Source organism: Taudactylus pleione, unplaced genomic scaffold (genome assembly GCF_031769625.1).
Source record: "Taudactylus pleione unplaced genomic scaffold, aTauple2 ptg000909l, whole genome shotgun sequence".
NCBI classification, from domain to species: Eukaryota; Metazoa; Chordata; class Amphibia; order Anura; family Myobatrachidae; genus Taudactylus; species Taudactylus pleione.
In genome coordinates this window covers 111,775-126,125 of record NW_028285310.1, presented here as the reverse complement: position 1 = coordinate 126,125, position 14,351 = coordinate 111,775, and positions in this window count along the sequence as shown.

The following is a 14,351-nucleotide window of genomic DNA, read 5'->3' as shown; positions in this document are numbered from 1 at the left end:
GCCCCCCCTCCAGTGTGTACTCCGAAAGAGTGTTTAGTGCAGCCGGGAACCTTGTCAGCGAAAGGCGTAGGAGGTTGCTTCCACAGAATGTGGAGAAGATGATGTTCATCAAAATGAATTATCAGCTCTTCCAGGGAGACCAGCCTCCAGAAGGTACAGAGGGACCTGTGGTGGTGGATTCAAGTGGGGACGAGTTAATACTTTGTGAGGATGAGGATGTACACACTGAAGAGGGTGAGGAATCGGTGGATGAGGAGGATGAGGATGACATCTTGCCTCCATAGAGCCAGTTTGTGCAGGGACACATTAATTGCCAGCTTGTTTTGTGGGGGCCCAAACGAACCAATCATTTCAGCCACAGTTGTGTGGCAGACCCTGGCGCTGAAATGATTGGTTTGTTAAAGTGTGCATGTCCTGTTTATACAACATAAGGGTGGGTGGGAGGGCCCAAGGACAATTCCATCTTGCACCTCTTTTTTTTCTTTGCATTATGTACAGTTTGGGGCCTAGTTTTTCAAACTGCCATCCTGTCTGCCACTGCAGTTTCACGCCTAGATGGGTCACGTGTTTGTGCCGCCCACTCGTGTCGCTTAGCATAGTCATCCAGCTACCTCGGTGCAACCTTTTGGACATAAAAACACTATTGTGAGGTGTGAGGTGTTCAGAATAGACTGGAAATGAGTGGAAATTAAGGTTATTGAGGTTAATAATAGCATAGGAGCAGAAAAACCTACAAATTCTGTGATTTTAGCTGTTTTTATGCTTTTTTTAAAAAAAATACAGATCCAAAACACAAAACCCAGAACCCAAAACACGGAAGGGTGGTTTTGGCAAAACCAATCCAGATCCAAAACACGAAGAAAGATCCAGATCCAAAACCAAAACACAAAACACGAAAAGTGGCCGGTGCACACCCCTAGTAATGCCTCAGCCCTTCTAGACACACACAGTTCAATTAAAGGACTTCATAGTTCACAAAATATTATTTCTGGCGATTATTCTTGTGATTAATCGTCACACGCCCCCCTGAAGTTGGACACAGGAGCGGGTGTTGATCTTTTCTTCTTGGGGCAATCGACACTGATGTGCCCCAGCTCATTGCACGTAAAACACCTGCGGCCAGTTACCAAAACAGGTTTTCCCCCCGACCCCCCAAAAGGTGCAGCAACAGCTGGTTTTGCAGGGTACCGCGGGGGTGATCCTCCAGGTCGTCTCTCTCTCCATGCCGCTTGTCCTGGCATCCCCCAGCTCTTCTTCACCACAGAAGCCCGAATGCTGGTGTACTTGTCTGCCAGGCTGGCAGCCTCCTGAGACGTTTTGGGATCCCGATCCAGGACCCACTCTTTGACCTCCGCTGGACACAGTGCGAGGAACTGTTCCTGGAGAATAAGGTCCTTTAGTTTGTCAAAGTCCGTCACCTGCAATCCATCAACCCACTGATGCAACAGGGTTGACAATTGCGCTAACAGTCCTGCATAGGTATCAGAGGGACTGCGCTTTGAGTCTCTGAACTTTTGTCGATAAGCCTCAGGGGTGATGTTGAAACGCTGTAACAAGGCTTTTTTAATCGCAGCATAATCACCATCCAGTTCCTGGGGAAGATCTGCAAACGCCTCCAAAGCTTTTCCTCTCAGCCCAGGGGTTAAATAACTTGCCCATTCACTGGGGTCCAGTGCAAACTGTCGGCAAGTCTTTTCAAACCCCCTCAGGAACGTATTGAGGTCGCCATCCTTCTCCAATACAGGAAATTGATCATGCCGGGGCTTTTTCCTACCCGGTTCACAGGTGGCATTCTGTCCGCGGGCTCTTTCCATCTCCAGCTGGAACACGCGCTCAGCCTGGCGCTCCGCAGCCTCAGCCTCTCTGACTGCCTTCCGCTCGGCATGCTTCCCAGTCCGCAGACGTTTGGAACTGCTGCATCAGCTGCAGAGTTGTGGCGGCAGAGTCCCTGTCCTTCATATGCCTGGCAGCAGTTTGAAGGAAACTCTCTAGTGTAGACTCACTTGACCCAGCAGAGGTGTCCGACCCCTGCTGTGCATCTGTTGTAAGGTCCAGTACAGACTGCGCCTCTGCAGCAGGGTTGTCCATTGTCTGGCCACCTTCAGCAGCAAGATTCTGATCCGCCACTTGGAGTAATTGGGCCAGTTGATCCTTGTTCTGGCCCTTCCAGGCAATGTTTCTCTCCATACACATGGCCACAAGGTCATCCCTTTTCTGTTGCAGGTACTCTGTGGTCATTCTGGACCTCAAACTAATTGCCAAATAAAATAGAAAAGAAAAACAAGAGAGGGGGGGGGAACAGAAACTATTTGCTATGTATGTCCGGTTAAAATCTAAACCTTGAGCGTAATTCTCCGGTGAATTTATGATGTAGTTTCTCTCAAGAATCACACACCATTAATTCACTTAAGTTCTTGGGATAAAAACAAAAATTATCATCCCACCGCTTGCCACCAATTTGTCAATTTAAGGTTCTCACGCTCGCTCACAAAGCCCTCACCCAATCTTCTCCCATATACATCTCTGATCTCATCTCCCTTCACGCTCCTCTCCGCTCAACTAATGCACGCCGCCTTTCATGCCAGCTGATTACTTCCTCCCACTCCCGCCTCCAAGATTTTGCCCGCACTGCTCCCCACCTCTGGAACTCTCTCCCACTCCGCATCAGACTCTCCACCTGTTTGCAATCCTTCAAACGGGCTCTCAAGGCCCACTACTTCATCAAAGCCTTCCAGCTATCATTCTAACTCCTTGCTACATGCTCCTTCGTCCCCATCTACCCCATCAGTGTCGACCCAGTTTGTCTTCCCCCACCTTTTTAGAATGTAAGCTCTCACGAGCAGGGCCATCTACCCTCTTGTGCTTCTCCTTACTATAGTGTCATTTACTTCTTACTCACCACTAGGGCACCTAACACTTGGTTGCTTATGCTCTGTTGCTTATCTGGGTGATATGGTCACTAATGTAGCAATATATATTATCCATGTCCTGTATTGTATTGTTCTGTAAGTCACTTGTATACAATTTGTTTTTGTACTTTGTAAGGCGCTGCGGAACACTTGTGGCGCCATATAAATAAATGCTAATAATAATAATAATAATAATAATAATAATGCCTGCGTTCGCCTGACCACCCCCCGTCACCACCCACAAACTACACTTCCTGTCAATCAATATCGGAGCGGTCTGCATACACACTGCATGTAGTCTGCGGAACCTATCTGATCGCACTGGCTAGTTTGCGCACACGCATTGCGATGCATACGCATGCGCAGTACAACAACGTCGGCCAAGTGCGTGCGGTCTCCCCTTTGCGTTCCTTGCTTAATCAGGCCCAGTGTCTTTGTCCAAGTTTTTGCCATTTGTCAAAAAAAAGGAAAATTCTTTAAAAAAAAAAGAATATTGCCACACAAGTGGAACATATAAATAGCAAGTAACACACACCTTCACTGTAAATGTAAAATCATATAAATTTCAATATAATGCAGTGCTATCAGATATTCCAGACATATATAACATAGTGATCTAAATCTGGTGGGAGAAGTATACAAACATCACTTCTGAAAGAAAGTACCCTCAGCGTCAAGTGAGGTCAGAGGGCACCTTACATCTCACTTCGGCTGGGCAGCATACCTCTGTGGCCTGTAGATCTGTCTGTAAGGAGCAAGTCTCATGTTACAACTATCTGCACACACCCCTCTCTTTACTCACCGGTAGAGATGGCTACTGAGTGAGTGTCTCAACACAATGACTCGAATCATTTAGATGTTCGAATGATTCGAGTCATTCAAAGTTTGATGTGTCGATACAGCCACCTCTCTAGCCTCTCTGTCAGACACAGAGGGAGCCGCTAACGCCTAGCCTGGGTTGACTCGGGAGAGTCAGTGAAGTGGCCAGTAGGATGTACTACAGCAGCGAGTGTGGGACTGGCGTTGGGGAGGAGCTGGCAGCAACTCACTGATTCGCGCTGCTACTAGCAGGGCAGGGGCGGTACTGTAGGATCTTCTGCAGTGTGTGTGGGTCTGGCGGGGGGACAGAGCTGGCAGCGACTCACTTGGAGTCTCACTGCTACTGCCAGGATCGGGGTCTGTATTTGTATACTGATCTGCAGTGCTGGGCTGCAGGGGGCGGATATGTCAGTAACTCACTTCAAGTCAGCCGCTCCCCTGCTTCCTAATGCTCCACTGTATCTAAATGAGCCGTGTCCCGAGACACTGGGCCTGATTCAGACTCGCTCGCGAGTGCTATACGCGCGCAAGCGGGTCGATGGTGGCCCAGTGCGCATGTGCACGACGGAGCCGGCTCCGTCGTGCGCATGCGCGAGACCCGGATAGCGACGGGCAAACCATCGCTCCGGGGCTCATACCAAAAAGGGGGCGTGCTGTCGATGTTGAGTGACAGCACGCCCCCTTTGGTGGGCGGGCCGTGGGCGTGGCTGCCCAGACGGAGGCGTTCCCATGGGAATGCCTACCATCTGGGGCCGGCCCCACTGACATCACAAGTGATGTCAGTGGGAGTGCTTTCGGCTCTGGTAGAGCCGAAAGTACTCTTGGGCTTGCGGCAATGAGACCCTACCACAAGGGTCTCGTCGCAAGCCCGATGGTCTTGACCATCGCGACCATCATCATGGCTGCTCGCTATAGCTGTGGGTGGTCACCCACAGCTATGCGAGCGGCCAGGAGGCCGCTCAAAAAAAACAGAGGGCCGGTCCTGATTCAGAGCGAGCGCTCTGTCAGAGCGTCCAGCTCTGAATCAGGCCCACTGTCTCAAGACACTTGACTGAGCTGAGCCATGTGGCTCAACTCAGTACGCTGAATCACTCTGCCCATGACTACTCACCGGCATCGCTGCTGCTACCTACCACTGTGCATGCGTGTCTTCCTTCACAGATTGCTGCAGTCCCTGAGGTGTGTGCAGACATCGGCTAAGCTGCACAGTACACATTTGCAAACTTTTTGGACACTGACTTCCACTTAGCAGTTGCAGACAGACTGGTGTGACTGACTGAAGGGGAGAAGGAAGTTGAGGAGAAGCGGCGATGTGAGGTGCAGATCAGCTCAGCTCTAAAACTAATAGCAACTAGGTATGGCCACTGACCATCAATGTTTTCAAAACATCGATGGTTGCTGGCCGATGTTAACTAGTTTTGCGATCAATGGCAGAGAATCAATGGTTCACTGCCATCGATGGATGAGTGGGAGCCGATGTTTGTTTTTTTCGGGACAGGATAAAGCCCTGCCCCCATTTTTGATTGGCCCACTGCCTGCCGTGACCGCAGCACAGGTGACCATCGAGGGGGTGCAAACCATCTATGGTTCACCATAGATGGGTTTTTGTGTCATCGATGGTAATCACCGATTGGCCCATTGACTTGGTGGCGCCCCCAACAGGCATCTGGCTAAAGCTGCCTAATGATAGCGCCGACCCTGTGTAGATCAGGGGTAGGTAACCTGTGGCACTCCAGCTGCTGTTGAACTACACGTCATAGAATGCCCTGTCACAGTTTTGCTATTTGGGCACACGCTAAAACTGTGGCAGGACATGCAGGGATATGCAATTCCATAGCAGTTGGAGTACCACATGCTGACTACCCTTGATGTAGATTAAAAATTATATTATCATAGTTTTATAAACCAGGTTCTCTGGTGTCAGGTTTTCAGCATGCTGGGCCTTCCACAGTCTCTATTTCTACTTAGATGTTGCATGCATGCGCGGCATCCATTCACTGCTGCTTAGCTCTGTGGCCCATGATTGCGACAGCAGGAAAGTGCTTGATATCAGGATGGTCAAGCCAAAATCAGGCAGTTTGGGAGGTCTGTAGTTTACACTCAGGGTTGCTGAAAGCTTGTGCCGGCCTCAAGATTTTGATGCACTTTTGTTTGCATTGTAGCACTTAAGCTGGGTACACACTGACAGATATATTGGCCGATCAATTGATCGGCCAATATATCTGCTGCCATCGGCCAGTGTGTACCCGCAATGTGTCTGCGAATGACATCGTTCACAGACATAATGCATTGGCTGTGCTGCATTGGCTGTTCTGCAGACATATCTGTCCATCGGCATAATACACTGGGCCAGAGTGTATGTGATGTTACGTCTGTTGCACTGTTTGATGCTGTTGGCGGTTAGTCCGCACATGGTACAGCTTCACCAGTTCTTAGGTTTATTGAACTATGTAGATAGAAACAATAAGCAGTATAAAGACACAGGGATATAACAGTGTAACAGTAGGAATGATGCAGCCTGGAGCTTAAAGGAATAGCTGAGTGTTGTATATGTATATACATTGAGAAGTAAAACATCAAGGGAATCTGAACAAATGAACAAAAGAATAGTCTGGTGTAGTTCAGTCAAAGTGCTGCTATCAGTTAATGGGTTGAGGGCCTGATTAATTAAGGATTGCTATTGCTAAAGAGCACGCAGATGGTCAATTGTTGTGTACTGCGCATGCATCACAGTGCGTGTGTGCGAAAGCACCACTGAGTTTGCATTGTGATCACACAGACCACGGAGAGCAAGCACGGAGTGATTGACAGGCAGTGATCGTTTAGGGGTGGTGATGGTGGTCAGAGAAACGCAGACGTGTCTGTCCATTTGAATGCCGTTACATGGGTGTGCATAAATTAGCCAGTGTGATTGCATACACAGCTTGAGTACTTACTGCATGCAACGAGGTTAGCAATTTCTAAGTAAGGTCAGGACTGCTGTAATTCTGCGTGAGGGACCCGATGGTACTCTGTATTACCGATGCTTATGAAGGTTTGCAATGTGTTACGGATGTGAGATAGTGGTAGTGGGAGGCAGGGGAGTAGCAAGGGTGGTTCCGGTGAAGCATGAGCTCCGGGCACCAAAATGGACAGAGGGTGCCATCCAGGGTTCTGGAATTCATGGGTGCTACTCAGTATGACACATCTGAGGTAAAGTCCTAAACTTCAATTATAAGGTATTAGATTAAACAAAGTCACTGCTTTGCTATATAAAGTAATGAGGTATTCCCAGGCATGACCACAAAGTGTTATTTGAAAGGTCTTTTAAAAATATTAGGAGACCTGAAATAATAATAATGGTGGCAGACAGAACATGGTTAGAAGTACTCACATTAATATACAGTAGGTGCAATGTAAATTTGCGATGTAGGAACATAGCTGAGAATGGAGCTTCCCATAGGTGTCCCCACTCCAGTGATAGCTCCTCGGGGCAGTAATTGCAGTAATAAGCTGTGCACCCTGTGGCATTTCACTCTTCCACATGTACTCTGTCAATTTAAGTAAAATGATCAGAATATATAATACAATCTCCTCCATTGACTAATAACAATGATTCAAGGGAGAAAAAAGTCAGATCCTAGGTGCTATACATAAATAAAGCAGTGCCAAAGGAGCTACCCCTTAATGTCAGATAGTGCATCACCGAAGCATTCCATTCCCCCAATACTTCAATGCCAAGTGTCATACTGCCACTGTTTGCTCTTTTTCTCTTCACTTCAGTATTCCCCCGCAGGCTGGCCATACCCCACTGGCACAGTTCAGTACAGGGAGGGGGCACTATGACATGCACTTTCTCCGGTCGCCATGGTTCCATACTACTCCTCTGGTGGGAGGCAGTGGGCGTCTCTATGCTGGCAGTGCGATGACATTGCAATAGCATTCATTAGCATATTTTTACAGCAGAGCTGCATGCTGTGATTGCCATAGCGATCCTTAATGAGTTTGGTTATCAAGGGGAACCATATTCTGGATGGCCAGACAGGGTACACCAGAATGAGGTGAGACACTCTGTCTGCTTTGATCTTGTGGAGCACCTTTAGTAGTATGGCAGGAGGGGGAAAAGCGTATGGGATGACGAGATCGGTACATGGAAAGGACATGGAATCCATGTGAAGGGCTCCCTGGGTCCAGATTTTGGACACGAAGGCTGGGACGTGTGCGTTGGTTGGGGTTACGAAGAGGTCCACATCTGGTTGGCCGAAGGCCTTTACTATGGAAAGGAAGGTTTCTGGCCTGAGACTTATGCAATCCAATGTGAGGTGTTTTCTGGACAGGAAATCGTCCAGCTCGTTCAGCTCCCCTTGGACATATATGGCAGAGAGGAGTATGGATCGATGCACTGCCCAGTTCCACATGTCTACTGCCTCTTGACAGAGGTTGCAGTATCTTATGCCTCCCATTTTGTTGTGGTAAGAGACTGCAGTCTTGTTGTCCAGGCAGAGCTGAATTGAGACCTCTCGAGTATTCGGAGGAACTAGAGAGAATAGGACTAGTTTGGCAGCCCTTAACTCCAAAAGGTTGATGTGAGCAGTTGATTCCCGAGCAGACCATCTCCCCCTTACCGCTTTTTGTTTTGTGAATGCTCCCCAGCCTTCAAGAGAGGCGTTGGAGGTAATGACGATTTCCGGCGGAGGGGATGAAAGAGGTCTGGAATGAGGTAGCGGAAGGGTTGTCCAACTGAGAATCTCCCTGTGAACTGTGGGAGGTAGGGGAATTACATTTGACCAAGCAAATCCTTGTCGAAGGAGATGGGAAAGAAGGTCTTGAGAGTGTCTGCATACCAGGGGAGCGTGGATGAAACCTTTATCCAGTGCTCTGATCTTCCCTATGACCTTGGATAAATCTTTCAGGGTAAGTTGGCGGTGAAGGACCTGGCTTACGAAGCCTTGAATGGCTCTCCATTTTTCTGAGGGGACTGAGAATGAAAAAGAAGGGGGATCTATGAGAAACCCCAGAAAAATGATTGATTGACAAGGCATCAAAATTGATTTGTCTAGGTTCACGGTGAAACCTAAATTATGAAGGAAAACAAAATGATGCCCCTGTGAGAGAGAAGGACTTCTCTGTCTGGGTGGATAACCAGGAGATTGTCTAAGTAGATGACACAGGAAAAAGGTGACTGACCCAGCCCTTTTTGGACATGTCCGCTAACTCGATTTTGCCTTGATGTAACGCTAGGGATAGGACCCCGTTTAGCAGAGGACTGGAATTCTTTGTGCAGGGGAATACCTGGAGTGGAAATCGAAAAAGGGGAGGGACAGAGCTTTTTCAATGATCTTTAGCAACCACCTGTCTGTGGTAATCTGCTTCCAGATGTGTATTGCTTGAGAAAGACAGGGGGAAGTGGTTGTATAGAAGCGACTTACCATATCCTCTGACTTTCTTGGAAGAGTTGGAGTTGCCGGACAATGTGCCTCTTGCCACTCATGTCCGAGAGAAACCTCCTCTAGGTGCTCTGGGGGTGCCTCGCTGATCTCGGGTTGAACTGCTGGCTCCAACATATGACCCTCCTGGCGAAAGGGCCATTTTGGAGCTTGGGGACCCTGCAGACCTGCGAAGGATTTACAAGCTTTATAGCGGACTTTCATCTCATCTATAAAATATGAAGTCAAAAGTTTGAACAAACATTAATGTGGCACTGCTAATAGCCTTTAAGAGGGCCATTTTGGAAGCAACTAGGGAGTCTAGAGAGCCGCTAGAGACTCCTTCTTTCTCCGCCTTGTCTAAGACAAATAAAAGTGGCCCGGTGGCGTCTGAGACTTTAAACTGAATCTTTCTCAGCAACTTGTAAATAGTGTCACTTTGGGCTTTATCCCCAACTAGTGACGCAAGAAGTGGATCGATCTCCGGAGCGAACATAGCGGAAATGTCTGGAATGCCAGTATGGTTGCGGAGAACCATATCGTCCACCTTAATGAGGGTGGTTCTAAAGGCCAATTGAGCGAACTGATATACCTGGGAGTGCTCGCTGAGAGCGGAATGGGACATATATAATTTGGAAGGTGGCATTCTGCCTGCTAAGGCTACCCGGGCCATCTGCAGACCACTGTATTCGGCTCTGCGAGAGGACCCACTGGTTCTTGTGACCACCTCTGACTCCCAGTCCACGGAGGGGTAACGGGTGTCTTTATATGAATGAGCAGGGGACAATGAACAATGTTTACTAGCCCCTTTATGAAAGCACTGTTGCACATAATACCTGTCGGAAGCAGGGAAGGTGTGCCGGCCGTGGGCAGGAGAAGGCGGCTGCTGCGGACCTTGGAGGTATTCCAACTACGGGCAATACCTGGGAAAGAGATATTTTTTCCTGAACAGGCATCTCTTGAAGAAACATCATTTATGTGCTTCTGTTGTTTAGAAGTGCATTTTCTCACCACTCTGTGAGAAAATGGGGGAGGGGAAGGAGACTTCACAACCTGACTAACTCCCTCCTCCTCAAAGGTGTCCCTGCTGTCTTCTGACCTGACAGGGTTCAATAGCCTTCTTCAGTTAAACAGTATCTCCTCCTTAGAAGAGGAGTCTGCTGCCTGAGACGGCTTCAGCGCTGCCCGCTCCCCCGGCCTATGTGAGAAGGTAAGTGAACGTTTCTTTCACTTTACCTTCTCAGCGTAGTCGGGAGGCTTGCACCTAACCCACCAGCTGTTGCTAGGTGGCAAGCCTCCCGACGAACAAAGCTATGATTTTTGTGGCATGCTTGCCAGAAGCCTCAGTAGTAAGACAGTTAGGGCCTGATTCAGAGTTGCATGCTATGCCAGTATTCACTCAAACTGCTGCTTTTTGCGCTTGCTTCTGAGTCGCACTGCGCATGCATAACGATTTTGTTCTTACAGAGTCGCAGTTTACATTTACACACATTGTAGCAAAGATGTAAGGGGCGTTCCTGGATGATAAATGGGAGGTAAGAGTGTGCTGGATATACCCATGTATACCAGGGAAGTACTTTGTAGCGGCATTTGCATAAAAACGCAGCTGCATTGGCGTCCTACCATAGGCATCTGCAAAAGCTGGCACAGGGGGTGCCGCAGTGGAACCTCCTCTTCCACCGGGTCAGGAACTACCCCAATCACCCTCCCTCCGGGATATAGAATACTCACTTGGGCAGCCAGGTGAGTATGCTATGTCGCGGAGGGAGGTAGCCCATGATCCGGCAGAGGGGGAGGTTCCGCTGTGGCACCCCGTGCCGGCTTCTGTGTACACCTATACATCCGGCTCAGAATCAGACCCTTAATATTTCACAATCAATGTTGTCTTAGGTGATGATTGTATGGAGCGCCGAGGGAAAAACATTGTCATCATAGGGCTACAGAGGACAGAAGCATGCAGTCTAAGAAATTATATCCATGCATTAAGTTGAAATGTAAAACAAAACAAGTGAGCAATACAGATCAGCTATAAATTTCAGCCTGTGGCATGTGTAGACTATTTCATTAGAAATGTTCTAAATGAAATCACAGAGCAAGATATCATAGTCAGGTTGCCAGACATATATTGTTCATCACCCCTGGCAACACACATTTTCAAGTACTGTGATGAAAAAAGTACAGGAGATACACAAACCAGCAGTGGGGGATGTTACATGGTAAGATCATCCTTCATCATGTTATCAACATATTGACGCGCACATATATTACACCAACCTACAAAACTCTAATCTGTCTTCTTGCCAATAGTTAAGCTTATGGTATTTTCATACTAGCTTGGATACCTGGCATTGCCCGGGTTGAAGAATGGATCTTGGAGTAGAGATGAGCAGGTTCCATTTTCTGAAAACCGAACCCATCCGAATTAAGCATAACCAAGTCCTTCTGGGCCTGGGCTCCGTTTTAGGCTGCCAGACACGAATCCAAAAGGAGGCAAAACATAATTTTCCCGGCATTGGATCTCGCAGGTTTTGTATTTGTTAAAATTCTCGCCCTCGCGATCACGGCCACCATTTCACACAGGACGCCGGAGGGTTAGGGTGCGTGGGGCAGGCTGCAGTGCGACTGTGGGCTACTGTGTGTCACACTCAGTGTCAATGTCTGTGAGTGTCAGTGTCTTATCATCACCAGTGTGGGGTTATTACATCATCACTTAATTTCTACAAAAGTAGGTGAAAATGTTAATTTTTACCTGCTTTTGTAAAAATTACGTTTTCGGGCCATTCATCAAGTAGGTAAAGCAGGAGATATTACAGATATCTGTCCACATACACTTGTATAGGGACAGAATTCATCAAGCTCCGAAAATACAATATTTTCGGAGCTTGACTGTGGGAACATTCGCCATCTTCTGATGGCATTTGCCTTAATTCGCGGCTCACAACCCACTCCTTTCCTATGGGAAGAAGTCCCAGGTTGCAAAGACCCCTGTCCGGCTCCTTCCGCCGGATGCTGAGGCTCATGTGCGCATGCGTGATCTGTAAGTCACGCATGCACACTAGTGTAGTAAAAAGATTCACTGCTCTGAAATGAGCAGTGAAGCGCTTCGGGGAGACAGCTGAGTTTTACATCAGTGGCAGTCCAAGTCGCTGAAGTGTTTGGTTTGTTAAAATGTGCATGTCCATTTTAATATACAACATAAGGGTGGAGCCAAAAAACAATTCCATCTTGCACCTCTTTACTTTTCATAATGGGCTGTAATTTTGGGGGGCAATAATAATACAAAATTAATAGCCAATGATTCCAGACAAGGGTTACAGAATAAATTAAAAACAAATAGGATGCTGACCTGTTGGCCATACTAATAAATTTTCTTTGGCAATCAAACAATGAAATTTATCAATCATTCCTTCCTTCACCTGCCTTCCACTACATAAATACTCCACCTCCATTTCCCTGTACTGCCCTTGGGCCTCTGATCTAGTTTAATGAAAACACTCTTTCTATGGGAGTTTCATAGATGTGCTATAGTCTTTTAAACTGCCATGTGTTTGTGCTGCTGCTCTTTTGCTTAGTTTAGCCAGCCAGCCTTTGGGCAATATTGGTGAACAATATTATGTTATTGAGGTTAATAATACTGTAAGAACAAAAACAGGCTCACATTACATGATATTAGCTGTTGTTATCAATTAAAAAAAGAAATATAGATCCACAACCAAAACATGTGAGGGTGGTTTTGCAAAACCTAAACATAAAGATGAATCCAGATTCAAAACTGAAATACGGGGGTCCGCAGACTACTCTAATTAGAATTAAAACCAAAACACAGGGATCCACGCACATCTCTAGTTTTAGCTAAATCTACAAATTTGTCCTACAAGATATTGTAAAGAGATGACGTTCTCTGCTTTTAAATCACTTATGCTAAATGAAGAAAGTCGAACTTTAGTCTTCCTTCAGTTTCTATTTAACAGTATTTAAAACTCTAAAGAGCATGTTGGGTAGAAAGTCCACGTCTATTATCAGAACTCTGCAGTAAGCAATTCCTGAGCTATAAAACCATAAAATATTGGAATCCTTTATCTAACCAACTGTTTAATTAAAGCTTTGTTTTACAGTTACAGAAGCCACCCACTCATGAATCTGTCTTATTGCAGCTCCAATAAATGTTCAATGAAAACATATTATAATACTATGGTTTATTTTCACTGACTTCACTGGTAAAGCTTAGCAGAACATATGGATATTAATTATTCTGTAACTAAAACTCTAGTTTCTCTGTATAGCTGCATTTTTTTAATTTGACACTTTCTTATACATAGTATGTTGAGATAATCATCAGATATGGTAGGAAATGTACTAATAAGCACGTTTTTGTTCAGGTTTGAAAGCACCACACATCACCAGTGGTAATCTCCCAAACTGTAGGATTCACTTTGGTGGGTATATGGCTGATTCAAAACCACTAAATCACATGCCCTCTAGGGTTAAACCACTTAGTTTTTTACTAAAAGTCGATTTTAAAATTGCTCAAAAGCAAAATCAATCAACATTGCTGTTGTGTTTCTGGGGCTAAATCACACATCTACAGTACAAATACTTAAAAAACTAAATAATAAATTGTCTGTTAGTAAATGTTTGATTCAGCCCCAGAAACACAACATTGATGATCGATTTATGGCCTGGTAGGTCAGTGGGCCAGCTCAGCATGCCTGACCTGCACTACTTGTTTGTTAACCCCTTAAGAAGCACAGTCGCATGAGTTGTGACACATTTCATGCTGTCCAAACCTCTTCTATCCACCATCATTTTAAAGAGGAAATCTGCTTTGTGCATGTGCAGTACTGATTTTCACTTGACACTTGATGGTCCGCACCTCTGGCATAGTGGTGTGTGACCACCAACATCACATGTCTATTTTGTGTCCCAGTATGCCGGAAACTATGGAGCCCAATTGCCAAATATGTGGGTATTGCCACTGGGGCTGTAATGATACAATGGGGACATATGGACTTGGGAAGGGGGGCGGATGAGATAATGCTTCAGATTCCAAAAGTGTCAGAATAATAGACCCATAGGATATGCATTTGACATAAGTGCATACACGAAAGGAGAAGTATCAGGTTGTTCCCTGGTGTTTAGACCCGCAACATCCTTACATTAGAGGACACAATTTCTTTCATTTCATGTTTGTTTGGAGAACTGCTTGAGACACACCTTC